General features: G+C 41.6%; 1 long non-coding RNA gene across 2 annotated transcripts; it reads right to left on the reverse strand.

The window, feature by feature from the left end:
- Nucleotides 1-287: 287 nt before the first annotated feature.
- On the reverse strand, nt 288-23,332 carry LOC119002482 (uncharacterized). Of its 2 annotated transcripts, none has more exons than XR_005069745.1 (3): nt 23,192-23,332; nt 12,988-13,199; nt 288-425 (listed from the first exon to the last, which is right to left on the reverse strand). It is a non-coding gene; the product is annotated as an uncharacterized LOC119002482 (long non-coding RNA). The 2 variants fall into 2 exon arrangements; XR_005069744.1 differs by lacking the exon at nt 23,192-23,332 and adding an exon at nt 16,602-16,838.
- Nucleotides 23,333-24,225: the final 893 nt, after the last annotated feature.

Consider the following 24,225-nt stretch of genomic DNA (forward strand, 5'->3'; position numbering starts at 1 on the left):
TTCAAGTGAGTACACATGCCCCACCCTAATGGTCTAGAGTCACCTTATAAATATACGAAAGAAAGCAAAGCAAAGGAAACACAGGCTGTGTCTCCAGATTTTTCTACCAGAGATGTAACACGTCCCTGGGGTGGTAAAAAAGTATGAAGATGTACACAATGATTCTATAATTTACAATCACGTGATAAATATGGAAACTAAGAGAATGTTCCAAACTAAAAACCACTAGCCACTGAAACAATAATCAAGATTATTACCTGAAATAAAGCAAACCTACTGGCCTAAAAAAATGTGAGAAGATATAATATTTCCTATACTACCTGTATGCTGATTGCAAAGGGTCTGGTTTGCAGTCGGTGAGAATCCTTCTTATCCATTGCTCCATACTATGCAACTTTAGACATATATTTGGTGAGTTCAACTCCCTATAAACAATGGATGGAAAGAGAAGAGAAGGTTTACAATAATGCAACAGTAGGAATAATTGACATTTTTAAGATACTGAGTCATCCTAACTATGAACATACTTCTTCCCCAGGATTGTCAATAAAACTTTATACTTTTCTACATAAAATGCTTAACCATCTTTTTAAAGGATATAATCCTAGCTACTGTTGTATTTGGTTGGTTGGTTGTCAGTTGGTTGCTTGGATTTCATTTATAATGAAAATTAATGGTATCTTTTAAATAACATGTTTAGGGTATAGAAATGATTCAGTTGTATGCATTGTTTTAAAATAGTGAGCTAGCTTAACTCTAATATTAATTCTGAAATATATGTCTGTAGATCATTTCGGGTTTTGATATGAACAATTGTATCACCTGCTAATAGTGATAGCTTTGTTTCTTCCCACCTTTTATGCTTTAAGTTTCTTGTCTTGTTGCACTAGCTTACATCTCTAAAAAAGTTGTGGTGGTAGCAGGCATCAGTTTTTGTTTTTTCCCCCCAAACAGATTTATTGCTTATTTACTGAAGCAAATAAAGCTAACTTGCATAGGCCTCTGTGAGTTCTGGAGATTATTAAGATTTTCAGAGTATTCTAGGTGGAAGGGGGAAGCCTAGTAAAATTGAGAAGCACTTAATGATAAATTGTTTTAAAAAGTCTCTGAATGACAAAACTAAGCATATCCTTATTATGCGATCTAGAAATTGTTGTCCTTGGTATTTACCTAAAGGAGTTGAAAATTCACATCTATACAAAAACCTGCACATGGAAGGATGTTTGTAGCAACTGTATTCATAATTGCCAAAACTTAGAAGTGACCAAGATGTCCTTTTTTAGGTGAATGGACAGTCTATGGTATATCCAGACTATAAAATGTCATTCAGCAATAAAGTACCAAGCCAGGAAAAAACATGAAAGAACCTTAAACACATATTACTGAGTGAAAGAAAAAGCTACATACTGTATGATTCCAACTGTATGTACTACATATGTACATCCTGAAAAAAGAACTACTCTGAAGACAGTAAACAAATCAGTGATTCCCAGGGATTGGCAGGGTGAGGAAGAAGGGGTGGATAGGCAAAGCACAGAGAATTTGGGGGACAGTGAAAATACTCTATACGATACATAATAATGAACACATGACTTTATATATTTGTCCAAAGCCATAGAATGTACAACACTACAGTAAGCTCTAATGTGAACTATGGACTTTGTGTGATAGTGATATGACACTGTAGGTTCATCGATTCAAACCAAAGTACCACCTTCGTGGGGGATATTGATAATGTGGAAGTCTATGTATGTGTGGGGGTGGGGAGGTAAGGGGTATCTCTGTACCTACTCTTAGTTTTATTATAGATCTACATTCATTCTAAACAATTGTGTTTAAAGAAAAGTTCCAGACTAAAATGACCTAAATCTCTAAGTCTTCGATTTGTGTGTGTGTTTTCTTTTTGCACTCATTTTAGTAGATAAATTTTAATTATAAAATTGACGCTTGAGTTATAATATATTTCAAGTCAAAGGGAAGTTGACACAGGAAGGTGCTTACAAAGGTGTTGGAAAGGGAGAGGCATAGAGTTCCACGAAACAAGAGGTGATAACAAATCACAAGATGCTAGTACTCATGGGGTGGAACACCCCAAATAGTGTAAGTTTTCAGCCTTCACAAAAATTGCATATGCTTGTTGTTCCTGATGCTAACAGGAATTTATATAACATCTCTCTCATCAAGTACAACGTTTGCTGAATTTTTATTTATTGTTTAGTCATTCACTTATTTATTCTTTGTAGACTGCTTTGTCCAGTTAAACAAGTTCCCTCCTATTGCTAGTTTGCAAAGGTTTTTGTTTGTTTTCATTAGGAAGAGATGGTAAAGTCTATTGACTGTCTTCTCTGCATCCATTAAGATGATCGTATTTTTTCCTTTATTCCATTAAAGTGATGTTACATTAATCAAATTTTCAGTACTAAACCAACGGGGCATTCATGGCAGGAGAACAACTTGCATTCACTTTTTAGTATATTGTTCAGTTTTGTTCTTTAATATTATGTTTAGTTTGATTTTATTTTTTCAATGATCATGGGTGAAATGACTCCCCCCCCCCCCCCCCCCCCCGCCATAATGTCCTTGGCTTGGTTTGGTACCAAGTTTGAAGCCTCGTAAAATGCCTTGGAGAGTATTCTCTTTTTCTCCAGAGTTTCAATATCGAAATCTCCTTACATGTCTGAATGACTGGATTGGTAAAAACTCCTTATTCTGAAGTTTTCTTAACAGGAAAATTTTAAACTACTGATTCAATTTATTTAATAGTTATAGGACTATTTATACTTTCTGTTTCTTTTGAGTCACTTTTGGTACATTGTGTTTTTCTAGAGAATTATTATTTTATTTTCCTGGTTTACAAGGTTGACATTAAAGCATATATAGTATCCACTTATGTTTTTAATCTATTCTGTATGAGTATACATTCCTGTTCTAATTGTTTTTTTTTAAGATTTTATTTATTTATCCTTAGAAGGGAAGGGAAGGAGAAAGGGAGAGAAATATCAATGTATGGTTGCCTCTTGTGAGTCCCCTGCAGGGAACTGGCCTGCAATCCAGGCATGTGCCCTGACTGGGAATCAAACTGTGATCGTGTGGTTCACAAGCCCGCGCTCAATCCACTGAGCTACACTAGCCAGGGCTCTAATTGTTAATATTATTTATATTATTGCATTTCTCTCTTTTTGATAAATTTTGCCAGGGGCTTATCAATTTTATTAGTCATTTCAAAGAACAAACTTTTAATTTTGTTGATCACTTTATGTGCCTATTTTATTATTTATTAGTTTTATTACTTTTTTAAATATTGATTTTCTTATATAGTTTGGGAGTTTATTCTGCTGTTCTTAACTGATTGATACTCCATTTTTAAAATTTTTTATCCAGCATCTATTTTGCCAATTTAGAGAGTCACATGGGATAATTAGTCTGCAACTCCCTTAGAAATAGACTAATATTTTTTAATTATTAAATCACGCTCTTTTAGTAGGCATCCAGTTAGCTTAATCGACACGATCATTTTTTAATTGATTTTCTCAGACTTTATTAGTAATCTTTTTCTTCTTTCCTTTTTACCTGGCTATACTATTTATCTTTGCATCATCTTATTTAATTTCCTGAAATTTTCAAAATAATCTAAATAAAGGTGACACTGTATTTATCCTTGTCTAATTTGTAGTGTGAAAGTCATTCAGTGCCTTTCATTAATATAATAATGGCTCTTACACTAAGATAGATTCTCTATTATATGAAATAAGTATCTATCTGTTTCTAATTTATTAAAAAATTATAAGAAATAGTCATTGTACATTATCAAAATATTTGCCATTTAATTACATTCTCATATGATTATTCTGTTCATCCAACTATTGTGAAATATTTGTTTTTTATAATTCCTAAGTTTAAACTATCCTGAAATAATATTTGCTAGGGACATAAAATATAACATATTTACATTATTTGCATGTTTATAAAAGATGATATATTCCATGTACACTAAAGACTTCAATGTGTTCATGAGATTTTTAATACATTTGCATTTATATTTCTGAGTAAAATAGTTTGTTGACTTTTAAATTATGTTACCTTTGTCCAGTTTAGCTATCAAATGTGTTAGAAAAATTTCACCAGTTTTTATGTCCTATAATAATTTCTATAATGTAGAACTTGGGTTTCATAAAAACACACACAAAATTCACTTGTAAAAACATCACAGCTCAGAGCCGTGTTTGGGGTTAATTCAAAAGCATTGACTACTATTCTAATTAGGCCTTCTATCTCTCTTTGAGTTCATTTGAATTGTGTTTGCCCATTAACATGATAATTTTGTCAAGGCTTTAAAATATATCACCACAAAATTCTACATGGTGATTTCTTGTACTTTGAGTCTCTATAACTACTATGGCATGAGGACACTGGTTCATCTACTCCATTTCCTTGGAATTCTAGGCATAGTCGCTTCTGTTCTACTCCTTAAGAGAAAATATAGAAACAAACGCCCCTCCCCTGAAGGGATAATTGGTGAGATTGGAGAAAGGCTTATATTATTGACTGGGCCCAGTTCACCAGGAGTTATGCTATTAAAAAAGTAATGAGGGTGTATCTCTCACTCTGTGTTTTCATCCTGCTTTCTCCTCTGCTTTCTTGTGCCCAGACGCAGCAGGCCTGGTTTCTCCATGCAAAGCTCCTGGTTTCTATTTAGCAGGTGGACCTCACAGACCTTGGCAGGTAGGCCCGCCAGTCAGTGTTCATCAGCTCAGCTCCTCCACTGTGACTCGTGAGTTATCTTCGGTCAGTTCACACTGGAGAGAGTGGGAGACTCACTCTGGCTTAAAGATCCAGCCTCAATCCCAATCCACGTTCTCGGGGAGCCCTTGCCTTGTTGAGGCATTTGGCCAAACCAGTACAGCTGAGAAACTGATACAAAACAGGTCTTTATGCAGCAGGTCTCTGAAGGGGAAGGAGGAATCAGTCACTTCCTGAACACAAGCTCTTAACTTATTAGAGATCTCTTCTCATTCTCAATGTTATGCATTTGTGGTTTATCTTCTTCAAACTGACATTCCGGCAATTCTCTCGTCCTCATTTCACAGTCAAAAACAAGAGAGTCAGCCTGGGCCAAAAGCAGCTGCAAAGACTTCAACTGCGCAGCTTTAATGTCTTCACGCTGATGGTACTCCGGTCACGTGGCAGTTTCTTTACGTGAACTTCTCTCTGTCAACTCTTCTTTCCTCTAACAAATAGTTTCCTCCCTTTCGACTGTTCCACGGCTTCTGCTTCTTCATGCCCTCCACTGACCATGATCCTGAATGGTTCTTTCTCCAGCACATAACTCATCAGCTCCTCTTCTGATGCTAACTGCTGGCTTGTCTTAGTGTTTCCAGTTCAGATCCAGGAGGTAGATAATCTTACTACACCAGCTCACGCCTTCACACTAAGCCACATCACAGATCCCAAACAGCCCAGGGAGTGGCCAGCCTAGGGCGGGTCAAGTGTCTGCCCCTAAGCCCACCATCTCCTTCTGGCCACCTCAGCAACAGCTCAAAATTAACACGTCAAACCAGAACGGAAGCCTTTCCTCACATCTCTGTTCTCTTCCCCATCTCCACAGCCTGCACGGCAATCTGACCTGTCATTTGGACCTATGTGCTCTTCTTGGTTCCTCCCTTTCTCTCATCACCTCATTCCCACACTACCACTCATCAAGTCTCCTCCATTCTTCCCAAAGTCACCCGTTCTCTTCATTTCCATTAACTTCACCTTAATCCAGGTCACTGTTATTTCTTAACCGGATCATTACAACAGTCTCCTAACGCTTCCTAACTACTCGCTGCACTGCCAGTTCCTTTCATCATTCAGTCCATACTCCACACAACAGCAGTAATAATCTGAAGATACAAACTCGGTCATAGAGCTCCCACATGCAAAATCCCTCCAGTAGTTCCCTATTTTTCATAGAATAAAAGCCAGTCTTTTCCCATGCCTGACAGGACTCTCCATGATCTGATCCTGGGTAATCTCTCTCCATCTCTTCTCCCAATTCACTCCCCCACTCAATATTCTAGCCATACTGGCTTCTTTCAAGTGACCCGGGACCCTTGAAGCTCTCCTCTACCTCAGGGCCCCTGCACACACCGTGGCTTGCTTCCTCTCCGCTCTCTGTTTCTTCGATCACTTTAGATGTGCAGTATTCTCTGAAAGCCTTTTCTTAACCAAACAGAATTCTACCCAAACAGCATTCCCCATAATTCTTTATTTTATTGCCTCATGCTTTCATATTTTTGTCTCCCTGAATTATTAGGAAAGAAACTACAAAGAACAGAGGAAAAACTCAAAAGCCAAAAAGAGATGAAAGGAAAACTTCAAAAGATAAGAAAAAGGAAGAAAAGGCAAGGCACTTTTTAAAAAGGCATGAAATCATTAAACTTATTGAAAAAAAGTTTATAAAAAATTTTAATAAACGGTGTATACCCCTCAAGTAAACATACTAATCACTTATTTCTAAGTCATATATAATGATTTCTACCTTTCCTGCTTTCAGAATTTAGGCATGTTGGTTTTTCTTGAATTCTGCTGACGACAGTAATCCTCTAGTTTGGGAACTTACCAAAAGGCTCAAAATGAGTTGGGAGCCTTTGAAAAAGTCACTACGAGCCACTAGGAGAGTCTAATGCTTTTTTCCCTCGTTGTAAGTTTGCAGAGCAAGCACCCAAGACAAGTGTCAAAATGAAACAACCCTCTCCTACAGCCATGGGTACATGAGGCGTCATTTCCCCACAATAGCCTGGCCCTCTCGCCCGCCTTTGCCCTCAGCAACGCCTCTTTGTAAACCACAGGTGTTTGTGGGCATAAAGCCCATCAGAAGGGAGTTTATTGTGAAGAGTTCTTTCTTTGCCGCTTGTTCTAAACCTGTTCAGAGAGTGCTCCAGGCCTTAGACCAAATCTCCATAAAAATAAAGAAAAAAAAAAACCAAGAAGTTTTCTGTACTCCTGCCCACTATGACATGGGTTTCGACAGCTCCGTGACCCTGTATTGTCTCAACTTTATTCACTAGTCTCTTTTTCTCTTTCTTTCTCCACTCTTTTTTAAGCCTTTATTGGCATTTTTTTATCTACTGTAAAATAAAAAGCAAGAGGATGGGTTTTTTTAAGCGCTCTATGTGGCAGCGAAAAAAGAAAAAAGCTATCTGCAGTTACTGTAGTAATGGTTTCAAAAAACACCTGCAAAGCAAAGAAAGACACCATAGCAGTGCCTTTAGATTTTTTTTTTCTTTTTCCCTCAAAGTTCCTTCTTGGCCATTATAGAGTAAGCCCGAGAGTGAATTTATGTGACAGCTATGAAGTTAGTATTAAAATTGTGAATAGTGCCTAGCAGTTTTCATGGCCTTACTATAAGATCACCTCAATTTGCCACACAGCGGTGAATAGGGTAAGGCGCTGGGGGGTGAGGGGAGAATGTCAAATGAATGGGAGGAGGAGGGTGTGTGAATGGGAGGGCTTCCCTGGAGGGAGCAGCGTGGTAGTCAGGGGAGAAGAGTGATTTATTTTTGAAATTCCCCAAAGAAAGGCCAAGAGAAGCTGCGTAAAAGATCCCGGAGCATGGGGTGGAGGGATGTGAGATAAATATGTCCGTACACATTTAGCAAGTGTCAGCGCCAAGTCTCGAAGCCAGGACGGGTCTGCAGGGGTCGGGGAGCCAGGTGGGAGGGCAGTGGTAAATCCATTCTTCTGCTCTTCCAAGACAGAATATTAAATGCCAGCAGGGAGCAGATGTGGGCAGGGGCTGCAGAGCGGGGGTGGGGGGAGCGTGAAGGCACAGACAGAGCGGGTTAAGCGTTTGTCTCAATGGAAATTAACCACTTGGGGAGAATTAAGAGAGAGCTGGAGCGGGTTGGGAGGGGCGGAGCGTGGAAAGTGTCTCAGTGTATCTAAAGAGAGGAACTCTGCGGATGCGAGGATTTGCGGACATTCAGTAAAACGAGGTGAGCAGGCAGCAAAGAGCAAGGCGGGGCGTGCCCTCCGTCGCCCCCTTGGCCCCGCCCCTGCGGCACTGTCCGTCTCCCTCCGCCCCCAACCCCCGGTATTAGCAGGCGGGCGCAGAGGGCCAGCCGGGCGGGGGAGGGAGGCAGTGGGATCCAAGCGCCAGGCGCATTGTGGGCCGCGCTCGCCTCCGCAGGGGACCATCTGCTCGCTGTCAATGCATCACCTGCTCGTCTGGGCCGTCACCGGGGCAACGGGGGGCGGCGAGGGGGGGTGCGGATTAAGGAGCGTGTGCATCTCCAGTCTCCGCTCGGGCTGCAGCGGCGGGGCGGGCGCCACCGAGAGCCTGAAGACTAGCCTGCCCAGCGGAGGGGGTCAGGGACACCTTCGCAGGCTCCGCCACTTGCCGCTGACCTTTGCAAAGGCACCCGAGCTGCCTCCACTCCAGGAGGAAGCTGGAGTCCAGAGCTGGGGGAGCAGAGAGCAAAAGATGTGGCTCTGCGAACCCACCCAGAGAGGAAGAACTGCAACCCCCTGTCTACCTGCAGCTGCCTGGGCCACGTCCCAGGTGCGCCGCTGGCAGCCACCTCCAGAGGAACTGGCCAGGCCAGCCTGGTCCCTGGGGGCACGGAGCAGCATGGTTCTGAGCACCCCGCAGTCGCCGGGCAACCACAATGGAGTCGGCACCTCGGGTAGAACTTGCCTGGCTCCAGCCACCCGAGTCACAGATAACTTCCACACCACCGCTCATCTGACATTCTGGGCTGCCGCCTGATGTCCAGACTGGGGGAGGCCTTCCACCCCAGAATATGAGTGACACCTGTCTTTTGGGAGCGGGGAGGGTCCTGAGGTTTATCAAAACTTGTTGATTTTCTCCAGAAATCCTGAAATTCTTCCTCGTGCAAGAGAAGTGCAATGAGTGACTCGCCAACAGGGGGCAGAGCCAGGCCGTGGATGGGGACAGGGTCTACTTTGTGGTAACATTTGCTCCAAAGTCATGCTTGCTCTCTGGTTTAGAAACTTCCAGGATTTTCTGCCCTCTGCCTTTCTCCATCTCCACCCCCAACTGGTCGAGAACGCTAGTTGCATTAATAAAGGTTAGTCATATATGCTGGAGGGTTCCATGCTCTAAACAAAGAGGAACCAGTTACCTGTGCCCCCGCCCTCCCCCCTCCCCCGCCAGAGCTTTCCATAGACTACAGGGAACCAAGGAGTTAACTAACTCCTTAAGCTTTAATCACAACTTATAATATGTCTTTTTCTTTTCTTTCTGAGCTGGCTAATTACTGTATTCTTCTTTTTAAGGACCTTTTTAAAAAAAATTTACTTATTTACTTACCTTTAGAGGGGAAGGGGAGAGGGAGAGAAACATCAATGTATGGTTGCTTTTTGTGCGTCCCCTGCTGGGAACTGGCCTGCAACCCAGGCATGTGCCCTGACTGGGAATCGACCCTTGATCCTCTGGTTTGCAGGCTTGTGCTCAATCCACTGAGCTACACCAGCCAGGGCCTAATTACTGTATTCTTCTATAGAATAACAGAAGCAGCAGAAAATTCAGATTCACAGAGTCCCAGGCTGGATCTCCCAACCCCAGAGCAACATCTAAAATGTTCCCAGCCAGGTAAAATACCAGCTTGTTTCCAAAAAATCTCTAGGTCAAGAAAGTTCCAAATCTTTGTCATTAGGTCTCATTCCAGGGCCTGGTGACTCTTGAGAAACCAACAGTCTTTCTTTGATTAGTAACATACCCATTTCCTACAGTTCTCTTTTCTGAAGAAACAGAGAAACTGGCCCCCTTTCAAATGAACCCCTTGTGTTGAAGGTATTATTAAATTGTCTGCTAACCATCTCAAAAATTCTCCTGAAAAGTTACACCAAATACAAATTTGTGACATTGACCCTATGTATCTTCTCCAACTAAAATCTCATTGCTAAATGCAATTTCTCTCATACTTTCCTGATTTCTAAATATAAAAACATGACTTAGATTAATTTTATGACTAAAGAGAACTTTTTAAATTTTACGGTTACCTCATTTGTTGGCTTTATCTATCATTTATGTGGAAATGGAAGAAGTCAACTATATCTGTGTGCTTTGACATAAGAGATGAAGGGGAAAAAGCGAGTGTGTAATGTAGAAACTTGCTCAAAAGATAAAGAAAATTCTACTCATCTACAACTGCTTTCAATTGTGACTTTTATAAGTTAAAGGTGAGAATTCTAAAAAGGCATGCTGTTTGATTCACAGGGTACTTCCAAATAGAATCACGGTATCTTGAGGAAGGATGGAAGGGTAGGACCTGACACCCTGCTCCCTGGCCACAGCCTTTCCACTTAAAGAAGGATGAGTATGAGTCCAACCATCCCATCTACAGACAAGGTCATTGTAACAGAAAGATAAGTGACCAGCTACAGACAGTAGCTGGGGGTGTGCAGGGCACTTTCAGCCCCACTAACCTGCCAGAGGACTAGCTTTTCACATAAGAACACCTCGAGATGCCCTTTGTCCACTCTATTCCTACAGCCACTGGTCTCACAGCAGGGATAATAAGAACTCTTCACCAATTCCACAAACAATCATCAAATACCCACCACTTGTCAGGCAAGCTAGACAAAAATTCCCGCCTCTGGAGCTCACTGTTTAATAGAGATATATAGATTAAAAAAACTATTTGCCCAACAAATGTTTCTTGAGCACCTAATCAACTACTATGGTAAGAAGGAAACATTAATGTAAATGAGATATGAGTACATCCCTGAAAAAAAGAGAAAACACATACATAAACACAGCATATTGTAATTAATTAGAAAATAATATCAGTGTGGAAAAGTATCACGGAAGTGTAGAGGAAACACCAGATCATTTTGCCTGGATAATGCTGTAGAGACGTCATACACTGGGCCATAAAGTAGGGTTCTCCGGCCCCAACAATGGGGCACATAACAGATGCTCTCTAGATAGTTGCTAAAGGAATGAGTGATGTATTTTCCAAGTAGACAAAGGGAAGGTATTTCAGGTAAAGAAAGATATTGCCGTATAAAACAAGGCTCCAGGACATATTGTTTAAGGAATGATGAGTGAGAAATTCACAGTGAGCAAAACAATACAAGGAGAAAGAGGAAGACGGCAGGCTGGTGTGGAGGCACGTGGAGAAGGGATTTGAAAACCATGCCAAGAATGTAGACTTCATCTTCAGGACCAGTAATTTTTTTAACAGCAGAAAACTTGTTTTAGACAGAATCTTGTGAGTAATCCAAATGTAACAAAGTCGACCAAAGTAGACTGCCCTAGTCAAAACAGGGATAGGACCTGACACCCTGCCCCCTGGCAACAGCCTTGCCATCTAAGGACGGGGGGCGGGGGGCGGGGGTGAGAACCTTGGTGTGTCCCTTGGAACACTGCTTGAAAACCGTGGGCAATGGGTCATCATTGAATATTATTAGAGAATGTTGAGTTTGGGTGGGAAGAAGTCAGGAGCAGTTGGAATGCTATCAAAATTGCCCAAGCACAAAGTAATTGGGACTTAAACTAGATGAGTGACTGAAATCAGAGAGTGAAACAGAAGATAGATTTTGAAGATGAAATCCTTAATGTGTATGGTCTTTCTGCTTCATAGAAGATAACTTCCCCTCTGGTATATCTAAATTTGGATATTTTTAAAGATTTTATTTATTTATTTTTAGAGCGGAAGGGAAGGAGAGAGGGAGAGAATATCAATGTATGGTTGCCTCTCATGGGTCCCCTGCTGGGAACTGGCCTGCAACCCAGGCATGTGCCCTGACTGGAAATCGAACCTCGATCCTCTTGTTCACAGGCCCATGCTCAATCCACTGAGCTACACCAGCCAGGGCTAAATTTGGGTATTTTAAAATGATAATAACCCTGGCTGGTGTAGCTCAGTGGATTGAGTGCTGACCTGTGAACCAAGGGGTCACTAGTTTCATTCCCAGTCAGGGCACATGCCTGGGTTGCAGGTCAGGTCCCCAGTAGGGGGCGTGTGAGAGGCAACCACCCATTAATGTTTCCTTCTCTTTCTCCCTCCCTACCCCTCTGTCTAAAAATAAATAAATAAATAAAATCTTTTAATAAAAAATTTTAAAATGATAATATACAACAAATCGTGCATCATAACTGTTACTATGGCCAACACTTTCTCACACCTGCCACAGTTTGCCAAAAAATACAAATTCCTTTGTATTTTTAAAAGATGGTTCATGTGTCAAAATGCAGATTTTAGGATCCTAAGATGAGCAAATAAAAGATTTAGAAAGATAAGTAAAAGGAGGGCACAGATGAGAGGTATCTAATACTTCTTTAACTTCCCAGGTGAACCAATTCCGGGGGCAATAATCAAAATTATGGTGAACAGTGACCCTTCTCCTCACCTCCTCAAATGTAAGGATGCACGCATTTACTGAAAAGGCATATAAAATTCATCATTGCTCACTCACATTTAGATACAATTACCCCCTAAAATCCCCTCATAGGTAAAGAGCTTGTGATTTAAGAAATCAGCGACCCTTCTGGACTGGGTAAAACACGGATACCTGCTCACACAAGACAGGCTAATAGATGGAGGCAGCAAAGGCGAGCTGGGAAGCTGAGGAAATTCACATGATGAAGATAGTTGGCATTTAGCCAAAAGGGAAAACTATAAATATTAATCAGATGAGAATCAGTGTCACTTTACTGCAAGAGTGTTCTGTAATTAAAAGAGTAGGTATTGTGTTGTGCATTTTAGCACAATTGCCACCAATAATATTGGATGCCAGCAGCTCCCGAGTGCTGGAAAGGTTCTTAAGAATGTCACCCAGCAGAAAGTTTACTACATAAGCCTCAGCCATGTATGTCCAATTCAAATGATACTTCGATATGAGGGGGAATGAATGCCAGGGTTCAAAACTGTGTTTCTGTTTTTAAAAGTCAAGACAAGACGAAATATTTGTTGGACACCTATTATATGCCAGGCATTTACTAAACACTTTCCATACACCATGTCACTTATTCCTTACCTCAGACCTACGGAAAAAGTGTCATCATAACCACATTCAAAGATGCAGCAGTTCCAAAGTTGGCTTTGCAGCACAGGGTGTGGCTGTGGGTGTGTCTGACGTGGAGCAGAGATGAGAACGTGCCCAACATTGGTGAAGTTACAAAGTCATGAGATTAGGATGCTTAACAGGTCGTCCATGTGAGCACTGAGTCTCCCAGGAAGCTGATGACCCTTGGAACAAAAAGGAAGGCTGGGAGGGAGGCGCCAAAGCTCTAATTAGGGGAATTCAGCAATAAATCTATTCAATGTTTGGGCAAAGGATATTCATTCATGCAACATACCGAGAATGTCGGAGGAAAGGGGCTTATTGGAAATCAAGGAAGCAATGGTGGAAAGAGTCACAGGGAAACAAAAATATGCTGTTCCTTTTTTCCCTCTGTGCCTAGGCTGGATGAGAGAGAATTAACATCTTCCACTCCAGGAGGGAGCAAAAGAAGTTATCTCTTTAAAGAAATGCAGCATTTTAGTTAGGTCAGAAGTGGAGGGACCTTTGAACGAAGAGGCCAGAAATGTAGAGCAGTCCTGATTAGGTTACACTCTCACCTCTCTCTTGCCTACAGTCTAAAATCCAGGTCATTGGACATTGTTCAAGGCCTCCGTGATATGTTCTTGTCCGCAGTGCCCTAGTAAATGTTTAACAACAGGCTCTCTGGGAGAATGAGGCCCGTGTTTTGTAGCAGTTGCCCGTTTCCCTTGTGTAAACACTCCAGTGAGATTGATCTGACGCTTCCAATACGACAGCAGTGAGTGCAGAGCTGGGAAAAGATGGGCACGATCTACTCCAGTGAGCCAGAGCACGTTAGCCCCAGAATGTCACTGGCCTTGTCTAGTTCATTCATACTTTCCTGTCACTGCTCCCCACTCTGTATTCTTGTCCAAAGGAAGTCTGCCAACTTGTGCAAACTCTACTTTGCACAACTCTAGTTGTGCATACTCATCAAAGTTGTCATGGGTATGCACACATGACTGTTCTCTCAGACGGCTGTGAGGTCTACAGAGAAGGCGACCTTCCCCAGATGTGCGCAAAAGCATCATTTGCTTGTCATGCTCCTCCAAGACCACATACAGGAAGTCACAAGCCAAAATCAGCCAACAGACATCTTTTCTTCAGCTCACACTGGGTTAAAAGAGTGTTTGCTTTTTAAAAACTAGTTTGTCAGCATTTAGAAGTAAGGACATCAAAATCCAAATTTCTCGATTCTCTCAGAAAAAATCAGAGCAGGCTGCATTAGTCACATATGGAAAGCGTCTACACCTACCACAAGGCAGTCGTTCAAAAGATGTCAGTACCGTCAGCTCACCCTGGCTGATATTTGATATTTTATACTTGCCATTTTTATCGTGATATCCTGGAATCCATGTCATCTGAACTTTATCTTCCCTGGCAGCTCCTCGCTCACCTTCTCTCAGTTGCTGGAACTGTCTTTCCACCTCAGGGTTTTGCATGTGCCATTCTTATCCCTAGAACACTCCACTCTCCACCCTCTTCATCTGGCCAACTCCTTCTCATCTTTCTATTCCAACTTAGACACAATCTCCACCATCAGCTCACAACAGGACTCCCTAATAGCCTTCAACCTGCCCCTACCTGTGCCATGCACCATAGAGCGCTCAGAGTGTGAAGCGCAATACAATTATAAGGATGCCCAGACTCCTGAAAGTGGCCTTTAAAAGCCTATGTGATTGGGACCCTCTCCTCATTCTTCAGTCACAGTCTCCCTTTCTCCTTCACAAACTCACCATACTTGTGCTCTTTCTGATCCTCTACCTGGAATGTTCTTCCCAGGTCTTCTTCATAGAGCACCTATCTTTGTATCATTCAGGTCTCAGCACAAACCAGTTGCACATCCTCAGAGAGCCCCTCCCTGGCCGTCTACATGAAGTAACAGCCATCCCCTCCGCAAGCCTCCCTTCTGCTACTCTCCGTCACATCCCTGTGACTCTTCATCAAAGACTCCAGATAACCCCACCAGACCTCCGACCCGGAATTCCTGGTGGCAGGATGGGTCAACCTGTCCTTTCGTTGAGCTACCCTTGATGATTCTGAAGTGTACTAATTTGGGAAAGCCTAGAGTGTAAGATAGTGGGTGAGGATTGAATATCATGCATGTTAAGGAGTGATTTATGGTTACTGTTTTGTTCCTTCTGAGTTTTTGTAGTTCAGAATCTCAGTGATGGCAGGATATCACACATCAGTATAATTTTGCATAAATAAATTCTCAGCATAATTTTGCAGCAATAAGTTCCCTATTATTCCTTTTCCTGCTTATTAGTGATTCCCAAAGTCTCAATATACAAAATTCCAGAAAACCTGTTAGAAACAAAACCAAAGCTCCCCCAATGCCTTTGAAGAACAGTTACAATTATACCAGTGAAAAGATAAAGTAAAGGGTGGACACTCAGAGGTGCACTCAACAACTAATAGGATGGAAAAAATACAGACACAAGTTACAAAGAAAGCTGGAAAATCTGTGGGTATTTAGGAATCATTGGGAATATCTAATGTCATAAAGAATTATAAGGTTAAATAAAATCTTAATCCTTGTGTAAAATGAAGACTAAAGGAAAAGTTGCCATAGATCAGCAAAGTTGAATAAATTCTGTAAGTGGAAGGATTGTTTTCCTGCCAGGGTGAACATAGGAATCATGAAGAAATTATTTCCCAGCAGCTTTGCAAACTTTTGAGTTTGTCTTAACAAAATTGAAGCCAAAAATCATGTCATTTCCATGGTATGTTTCCAAATTTCATACTTAAATAGGAAACAAATGTCCCAAGTCAAATTTGAAAGCCCACATCCAATAACTGGAAGTGCAATTCAGTCAATACAAGACTGGCAATATCACAATAATCCACAACACCACCAAGAAGAAATAAATGCCACTCTCCTCTAAAATGGCCTTCGTGTCTCTAAAAAGAACCTCTGCTAGGACCTTTCTTTCTTATCTTTTACTGGAAATTACAATTACTTACAAAAATCTGTATCTTCCGTTCTGCACTTTATTTTTATAGGGCAACACAATTCAGACGAGTCAATAACCTAAGCACTGGAGGCAGGGACAGCTGGGTTCAAGTCCCGCCTTGGCCAGTTGCCAACTGCATGGCCTTGTATAAATTATTTGACCCTCTAGGAGTCAATTTCCCCATCTATGAAAAGGTAATCACTTAAGAAATAATAATAGGTAATATTTATAAATGCTTACATGCCAGGTAGGAACTCAGTGTTCTAAATATTTTAGTCAACGTTCACAGGAACCTTTTGAGGTGGCTACTGTTATTTCTCCTATTTTATAGATTAGGCAAATGGAGGCATAAGGATATTGAGTGTCTTTCTCAGGGGATGGCCCTCAAACGGAGCCCATCTGATGTCAGAATGAGACCATGGCCGCAAAGCACTCAGCACAGCAGCTGTACACCTGCGGCGATCTTTTCATACCAGGGAGTCCTCATGCCGTCTTCCCATCTGCGCCATCCGGCAGTTTCAACTCCCAACTACCTATGCTCCAATCACGCAGTGCATTTTTCCTGAAAAATTGGGAAGGGGGTAAACAAGCATACTCTGTAAAGTATCTTACTTCTTCCGAAGTTAATCACCACCCAACTGACAGCCTCAAGGAAAAACTCTTTTCCTGGAACAGCTCCAAACCTGCCATCTTCAAAGGAAATGAAAATCCATCTCAGCACCGGAGTCAGACTTGAACACGTGTACACAGCCTTGAGAGTGTAATTTAAACCACAACCAGAAAAGTGTCCTTGTATTAAATACTGAGGATGCTGCCAGAAAAAAAGAGAGAATGGTACATCAAAGTGAGTTTCCAAACGTGAACAAATTTAGCATCAATTCCCAGCAGAGCAGGTACCGGATATGAGGCATATAGCTACACTGACCCGAATGAAGTCCCATTCTCATTCTCATGAGTAAATTCTCATTCTCGAGCAGAGCAACCCAGCTAGCTTTCAGAGGTCGCACCCATACATGGAATATAACAAATCCCACCAGAAAGACTTTCTCTTTTTTCTCCTAAACACATAATAACGATTTCCACCTCCCGCTCTGTCTTAGACCCTTCAACTCTGAACACGGGGGTTCTGACATAAAGATATAATTTTCTTAAATCCCCCTGAAGTAATCATTTTGTTTGTGATAAGATTACAGTATGACACTCCCACCCTGGGTTCCTTTATTTTATGCTGTAGACTCAATACTTTATATTCAAAAAATCAATAATACTTTATTTTGCTGCTTCTTTAATGGTTGCAATTTGGTTCTTGGCCCATCCTTAACCCCACCCGCACACACTGCAGTTCTCTCTTGTATCCTGTTTACACAGTCAGGCCCAGTCCCCTCTTCTACCAAGAGACTGCTCGCTGTTGGGTGCCCCCAGCTAGACAGTGAAAGACATTATTCAGTTACTTTGTAGTTTCTCCTCCGTGAAGACCGGGGACAGGACTAAGATTCTTACCTTTCAAAAGGCTCACAGGGAACGCTCTATGTTTTAAAGCCCCTTGGAAGAAATGAAGGGGAAGATAGAAACATCTTTGAGAAGAGAATGGAATTCCATTTACCCAAATTCTGGTCTCATTATGATTTTAGATTGGATCCCAGCGATGTTTGGAAAGCCAAAAAAAGTAGACAGAGCCTTACTGGTGTGGCTCACTTGGCTGAGTGTCATCCCTGAAAGCAAAAGGCCACCAGTTGGATTCCCAGTCAGGGCACCTGCCTTCACTGAGGGCCCAGTCCCTAGGTGGGGGACTGCAATAAATCAAACATTTATTGATTGCATGCTAGAGGCAATCAATAAGTGTTTCTGTCTTATACTGATGTTTCTCTCCCTCTCTTTCTCTCTCCTTTCCCTATCTCTAAAAATCAATAAATAAAAGCTTTAAAAAAAGAAGTAAAAATGAACCCAAACAAATGTTATATATATTTAATGAGATATTTTGTATAATGTATAATATATTAATATACATTTATATAATTTATGTTGTATATGTATTATAAAATACATGTAATGAAATTAATTACATAATTTGTATGTATATGAGGTCTGTCCAGAAGGTATCCAGCCATGCAATCTGAAAAATAGACATGTATTGAAGAAGATACACGATATAAGAAACATTGTATGTAGGACAATGACACCTCAGTCCCCTTCAAACGAGGCACCTTGAGACCTCACACGTTCTCCCAATCTCCATCAGCTTCCCCTCATATTCTTCTGAATTTCATTAATGGTGTGAAATTTCTTTCCTTCCAAAGGTGATTTTAGTTTTGGAAAAAGCCAGAAGTCACAGGACACCAAATCTGTGCTGTCAGAGGGCTGAGTCACCTGGGTGATCTGATGTTTCATCAAGAGACATGATCTATGAGCAGGCGTGCTGTCATGATGAAGCTGCCAGTCACCAGTTGCCCATATCTGCAGCCTTCTGAATCATATGAATAGTTTCCACAGAGGAACGTTCAAGCTTAACACAAAATTTGTTGCGGATTCATTGCTCTACTCACTCAGTCACTTTGAATGCAACAGCCACACAGTACACATGCTCACTCAGTAGCGTCTACTGTCCCCACTGACTAGTACAGTGAAGTCTTCATTGTTCTTGCAAGTGCACTTCAGTCCACTCTGCTTGGCTGCCAGGTTATATCAATGTTGTGCAAACCATTCTTTTTATATTAAAAATGGCTGGACTTTTTCTGGACAGACCTCATATACACTTACATTTTATGTATATATACATATAATTGAGATGTAACAAAGATTGCCACACTATAAAAATACTCTCTAACCCTCAAATGGCAGGTGGGGAGTGTAAGGAATCCCAAGTTGGGTTGATCACTCCATTGATCAATCCCATTTTCTTCTTTCTCCTAACTTCATCATCACCCTCTCTAGAGGTGTAGATAGATGCATTCAGTTACCAGTTACTCGAAACAGCCACTGGCATGTTAGTGCATCTGCAAAAACTTAGTCTAACAAGAAGCAGGAACAGGCAGAGATGTTCCTTGGCTTCCAAGTTGGCCAATAATGTCATACTCCTGGTACAGTTATGCGTTGATGATTTTTCCAATGGCTACTCTTTAAGTTTTTGAAATTCTCTCACTCTTATTTACTGTAAGTTTTAAATACATAAATATATATTTTAAATGTCCATGTTCCCCCCACCCCTGGGGTTGGGGGATGGGGTTGGGGTGGAGAAGAACACCCCTGGCTTCCTGTACGTGTGGGACCTTCCCACGTGGATTAGCTCGATTTTCATTCCTAGCCCTTCTGTGCTTTCCTGAGAAGCACTGGTATATTTGGTTTCCTCCTTCTCGTTTTATTTTCAGGAAGGTTTTGGTTTCTTTCACGGACTTTATAGCAAACAGCCCAGTTGGCCTGCCCTCTTCCAATAAGACCTCAGGACTCTGAAAGGGTTGTTGGAGGAGGCAAAAGTGGAGCTGATCTAAACAGCATAGCAGATGCCTGTTGCTCTGTCTGCCCAGCATTCATTCCTGCTGCTGCAGGTGAGAGTTTGCTGATATTCCTTTGGGAAAGTGCCCATCCTCCGCTCTCAGTTCATGTGGCCAACGGGGCATGCGTCCCAGAACTGGCACAGGAACTGGTTCAGAGAAGGACATGGCCAGGCCAGGAGTCAGGATGTTGCATGAACCCAAAGGAAAAGGGAAGTCTTTTTCCATGAGGTTTGTTAAGCTGGTAGAAGGGAAACTATAGCTCCATTTCTTGCCATCACGTGAGAAGAGAATGGAGCCACAGGGGTGAAGACAGGGCCAAAAAAGACTCCTGAGAACATGACTTCGTAACTTAGTGTAGCCATGCCTAAGGTAGATACGCCCCTGAATTTCAGTTACGTGCGCAGGCACCTCTTCCTCTTTGCTTAAGCCCACCTGAGGTGGGTTTTCTGCTTTTTGCAACTGAAAAAGTCCAGATTTATGAAAGCAGGTTCCACAATCAGCCTTCCCCTCAATCACAATAACAAAAAAATTTTACTCTGAGATTAGGCAATGGGGTCTTTCTCTAAGGATGGTTATGGTGCATCCCTGGATCTGGAACACTCTAATCAGGAAGAAAATTAAGACCCCTTTGAACTGAATTTGTTAACAGAAAGAGTATTGAATCCTTCAGCAGGTATTTATTGACCACCAATGCATGCTGGAGAAATCAGTGTGCCAGGCACTGGGACAACACTCTGAACAAGAGGCATTGTCTGCCTCCAGATGCTCACGGCCCCGTGGAGGAAAGCCAAAAATCAACAAGTGCTGTGTTACATGGTGACATATGTTTTGGAGGAAAGCAAAGTTGGGTGAGGAGCATAGAGAGTGGAGGATGTGTTGACAGGAGAGACCTCTTATCTGAGCAGGAACGAGGAGAGGGTGTGAGAGCTGCTGCAGGGTGAGCAGCTCTGAGGGAAAGGTGCTCCCGGCAGAACACAGAGCAAAAGCTCTGTGTGAGCAAATGTTCCAGGTGGGCAGGTGCAGAGCAGGGCCAAGGAACAGCCAGGAGGCTAGTGCAGCTGGGACAAAGTGCGGCAAAGTCTGGGTTAAAAAGGAGGCTAGACCATACAGGGCCCACTGGGAACTTTGAGAACTTTACATTGACTCTGAGTGAGGGGGCAGCCACTGAAGGATGTTTGAAAAGAAGAGAGATGTGATCCAATGTCACTTAAAGGTTCGCTCTAGTTGCTGCATAGAAAATAGGTAGAAATTGGGGCAACAAACAGAAGCTGAGAGATAGTGTCCCTAGGCAGCTATATACATGCCTTTAGATGCAGATAATGTAAAACCTCTGAATCCAAATGGTCTGTTAAAAGCCTGCTATATTGCTCTGAAGTGAAAAACTGAGTATTGAAAAATAATTCCCAAAGGTACCTAGAAGTAAAGAGTTCAAAACCGTAGCACATAAATAATTCTTTTTGACCCTCATAGTTCTAGATCAGTGGTCCTTAATCATGGCCATTTTGCGCCCCCCGCCCCCAGACACATCTGGCAATGTCTGGAGAACTTTTTGATTGTCACAAGTGGCAGGGGCGGAGAGAAAGGAAAGAAACTGCTACAGACATCTGTGGATGGAGGCCAAGGAGGCTACGAAACATCTATAATGCGCAAGACAGCCAGCCCACAACAAAGAGCTATGCAGCCTCAGATATCCACAGTGCCGAGGCCGAGAAACCCTCGTCTAGAGAATGTCAACATTCGTTGCTCTCAGTTTCTCTGTCAGTGACTCTCAAATTTGCAATAAATACAAAATCCGAGAAGTACAATCTGAGTTTGACTATTTTCCTCTTTGGCTAACTTATTTGAAAGGCAAAGACTGGAGTTACTCTTTACATTTAAAAACAACTTCTTGAAAAAATTAAAATCAAAAGTGGCCTATGCTCTCTAATAGATCATTAGAGGGAAAGTGACATAAGACTATTCCTAAATTTGCAACAAGAACAAGACTTCAGTTTTTTTAAATACGAAAATGTCCTTCCAGGGAAACAGAAGTACCTGGCACGGATCTTGCTTTGGGGAGGAAAATGCCTTTGAAAACCCAGCTCCTTGCGTAATGAAGTGATAATGAATGCAGAGCTGCCCTCTGTGTTCCATTCCAGCACGTTGGCGTTGAATCGGAGCTTGAAAAGCTAAATCCCTCAGTGCGTTGGCCCCTCATCAGTGAAGTGCAAATCCAGGCCTCCACTGCTGCAGGAGGGGTAGTTCCAAAAAAAAGTGTGAACTACAAATATTATGTTTTCAAACTGCCTGCTTTCTAATGATATGCGAAGTTGTATATGCAAACTGTATTTCATAAAAAGAAATGTTCCCTTGGAACAAGAAAGTAAACTATCATGCAGCATTTTATGCACAATGGAATGATATTGTTTTTTTTAAGAAGAGAGCTATTTTCATTTTATCTGGAAAATAAAAATGTTTTCTGGATTTCTAGCTCACTGATGATTTCATTTAGAGAAAGAGTAAACGGCATGTTGTATTGGTGCTCCAGTTAACACGACGTATAATGAAAATATGTGGCAGTGTATATGTGTGTTGGACTGAGCTCTCTGCTTGGTTATAGAGCGACAATATGTTACAGTTACTTCTTGAAAACTTGTTTTAACAAAAATTGGAAAAATTCTCTTTTTAGTATATAATCTTTATTATATTTTTCCCATTACCATTTAGTCTCATATCCCCTCCCCCAGCAATCACCACCCAGTGGTCCATGCCCACGAGTCCTCTTTCTTTTTTGCTCAACCCCTCCACCCCCTATGGAGAAATTCTTTTCAAAATCTGCAACAAAATCTTAATAGAGGACCAGAAACCATGATAAATTCATAACTTGATGGACTATTTAATATTTTATCATTATAATTAAAAGATAGAACCTAACCAGCCTGTGAATAGGCAATCATTCAAAGAAGCCATCATCATTTGATGTTTTTCTCTTGATGTTTAAGAACAAACAGAAAGTTAGAAGAGATGAAAATTTTTTTGTTTCTATGAAATTGGCATTTTCGCAAAGAGGGGCTAAAAGCAAATCCACGTACAAAGAATTTAGGAGGTAAGTTTGATGGGGAGCAAAATTGATCCTCAAAGTTCTGTTCAAGTTCCAGTAGCATTTTTGTAAATAGATAGGCTTTGATCATGTGAAGAAAAATAGGGCTCTACAAATGACAAAAGCAACGAGGAAACATACTTATCAGTTTAACACCAACTGATAGCTGCAGATTTAATAGAGAGGGGAGGTTCTTGCTTAGCCTTGACTGAAGGCACAGTCCATGGTGCAGTAACACCTTGGGAGAAAACCAGCCAGCCACAGGTCTATTAGAAGGACCACCAGGGAAGACCAAGACAGCAGTCAGACGAGGCTGCACAGACCAAGGCATCTAATCAGTCCATTTCCCACACAGTGATGACACAATAATGGAAGGAAAACATTTGGACAAGCCCGGTTGGTGACAGATATTTCTCTTTTCCATTGTAAATGTACACGCATCGAAGTCCATCTGCCTGAGAACTTTCTGGGTGAGACAAGCAAAAAGCTTTTTCTGCTGGCCCTGGTCTAACCATTGTAACGGATCATGAAATTGCATATCCACGTCGCCCCACACTCCCTGCAAGCAAACACCCTGCCACCCACAAAACTATGGATTGGGAAGTTTGCAGCCTGCAGCAGGGATGGCTCACCCAAGATTTTGGTAGAAGTAGTCAATGCCATAGCACTGAGAGCAGGTGGGAAGGAGGACTTTGGGATGTTTTTGCAGGTGCCAAACATGAAATGTACTCTGCCCGCTTAAAGTTCAAGAGTGGTGTGATCCAGCCGATGGATGACCCACAAATCAAATAGACAATTTCGGTTGAGTGGTTGGAGAGTTTCATGAACTGAAACTTCTTTTCTGACACTTTCTCATTAAAAATACCCACAAGACAGCCCAGTGGCACAAGAGAGGCTGGCCTTTGGGCACACCTTGAGCTATGCTTTGGATTATTAATTTTTAATAAGAATGTCTTTTCTCTCAAACTGGATTATATGATTCTTATGTTTCTCTTATACCAGGCATTTAGCTTTTAAAGACAGACTTGAGCAAAGCCCTGCTTACAGGAAAGAATAGATTCAAAGAGGACATCTTTAAGATTTGAAAAAAAATCATTGAAAACAACTTTAGATCGTTTCTTCTGAAAGAGGATGTAAATTATTGGCATATTTGTGGATCATACCTTTATATTTTTCCCTTTGTTTATTTATCACGAGTCAGAAAGCAAGAAAAATTTTTGAGCAGCATTGAAAAGGCAGTAGAAAGACTTTAATGCCATTGAAGGCTCAGAAGAAATGGAAACACTTCTGTCAGGATATAAGGGTTAAAGAAATTGTAAATCATGAGAAAGATGCACAGATTTTACTTTGAACTCTAAGCCATAAATTGGCTCACAGACCCTCCACAAGCTGACGCTGTATCAGTCAGAGTCCTTGGTGGCAAATAATAGAATCTACTTTACCCAGTTCAAGCAGAATAGGAATTTATTAAAATTAAATAAGGTAGCTCATAGAATCTTAGAAGGGGAGGAGAAGCTAGACTTGAAGGGCATCTGTCTAGGAATTCTAGCCACCCCATGGGATTTTAAAGGAAAATGTCCCTGGCACCCCTGCTCAGCAGCCCCTGCTTCGGACTAGACACCAGAAATGGCCACTGCTGCCCCAGATGGAGTGGACGTGACTGTCC

Source organism: Sturnira hondurensis, unplaced genomic scaffold (assembly GCF_014824575.4).
Source record: "Sturnira hondurensis isolate 20B ecotype Veracruz unplaced genomic scaffold, ASM1482457v3 Scaffold0017436, whole genome shotgun sequence".
Lineage (NCBI taxonomy): Eukaryota > Metazoa > Chordata > Mammalia > Chiroptera > Phyllostomidae > Sturnira > Sturnira hondurensis.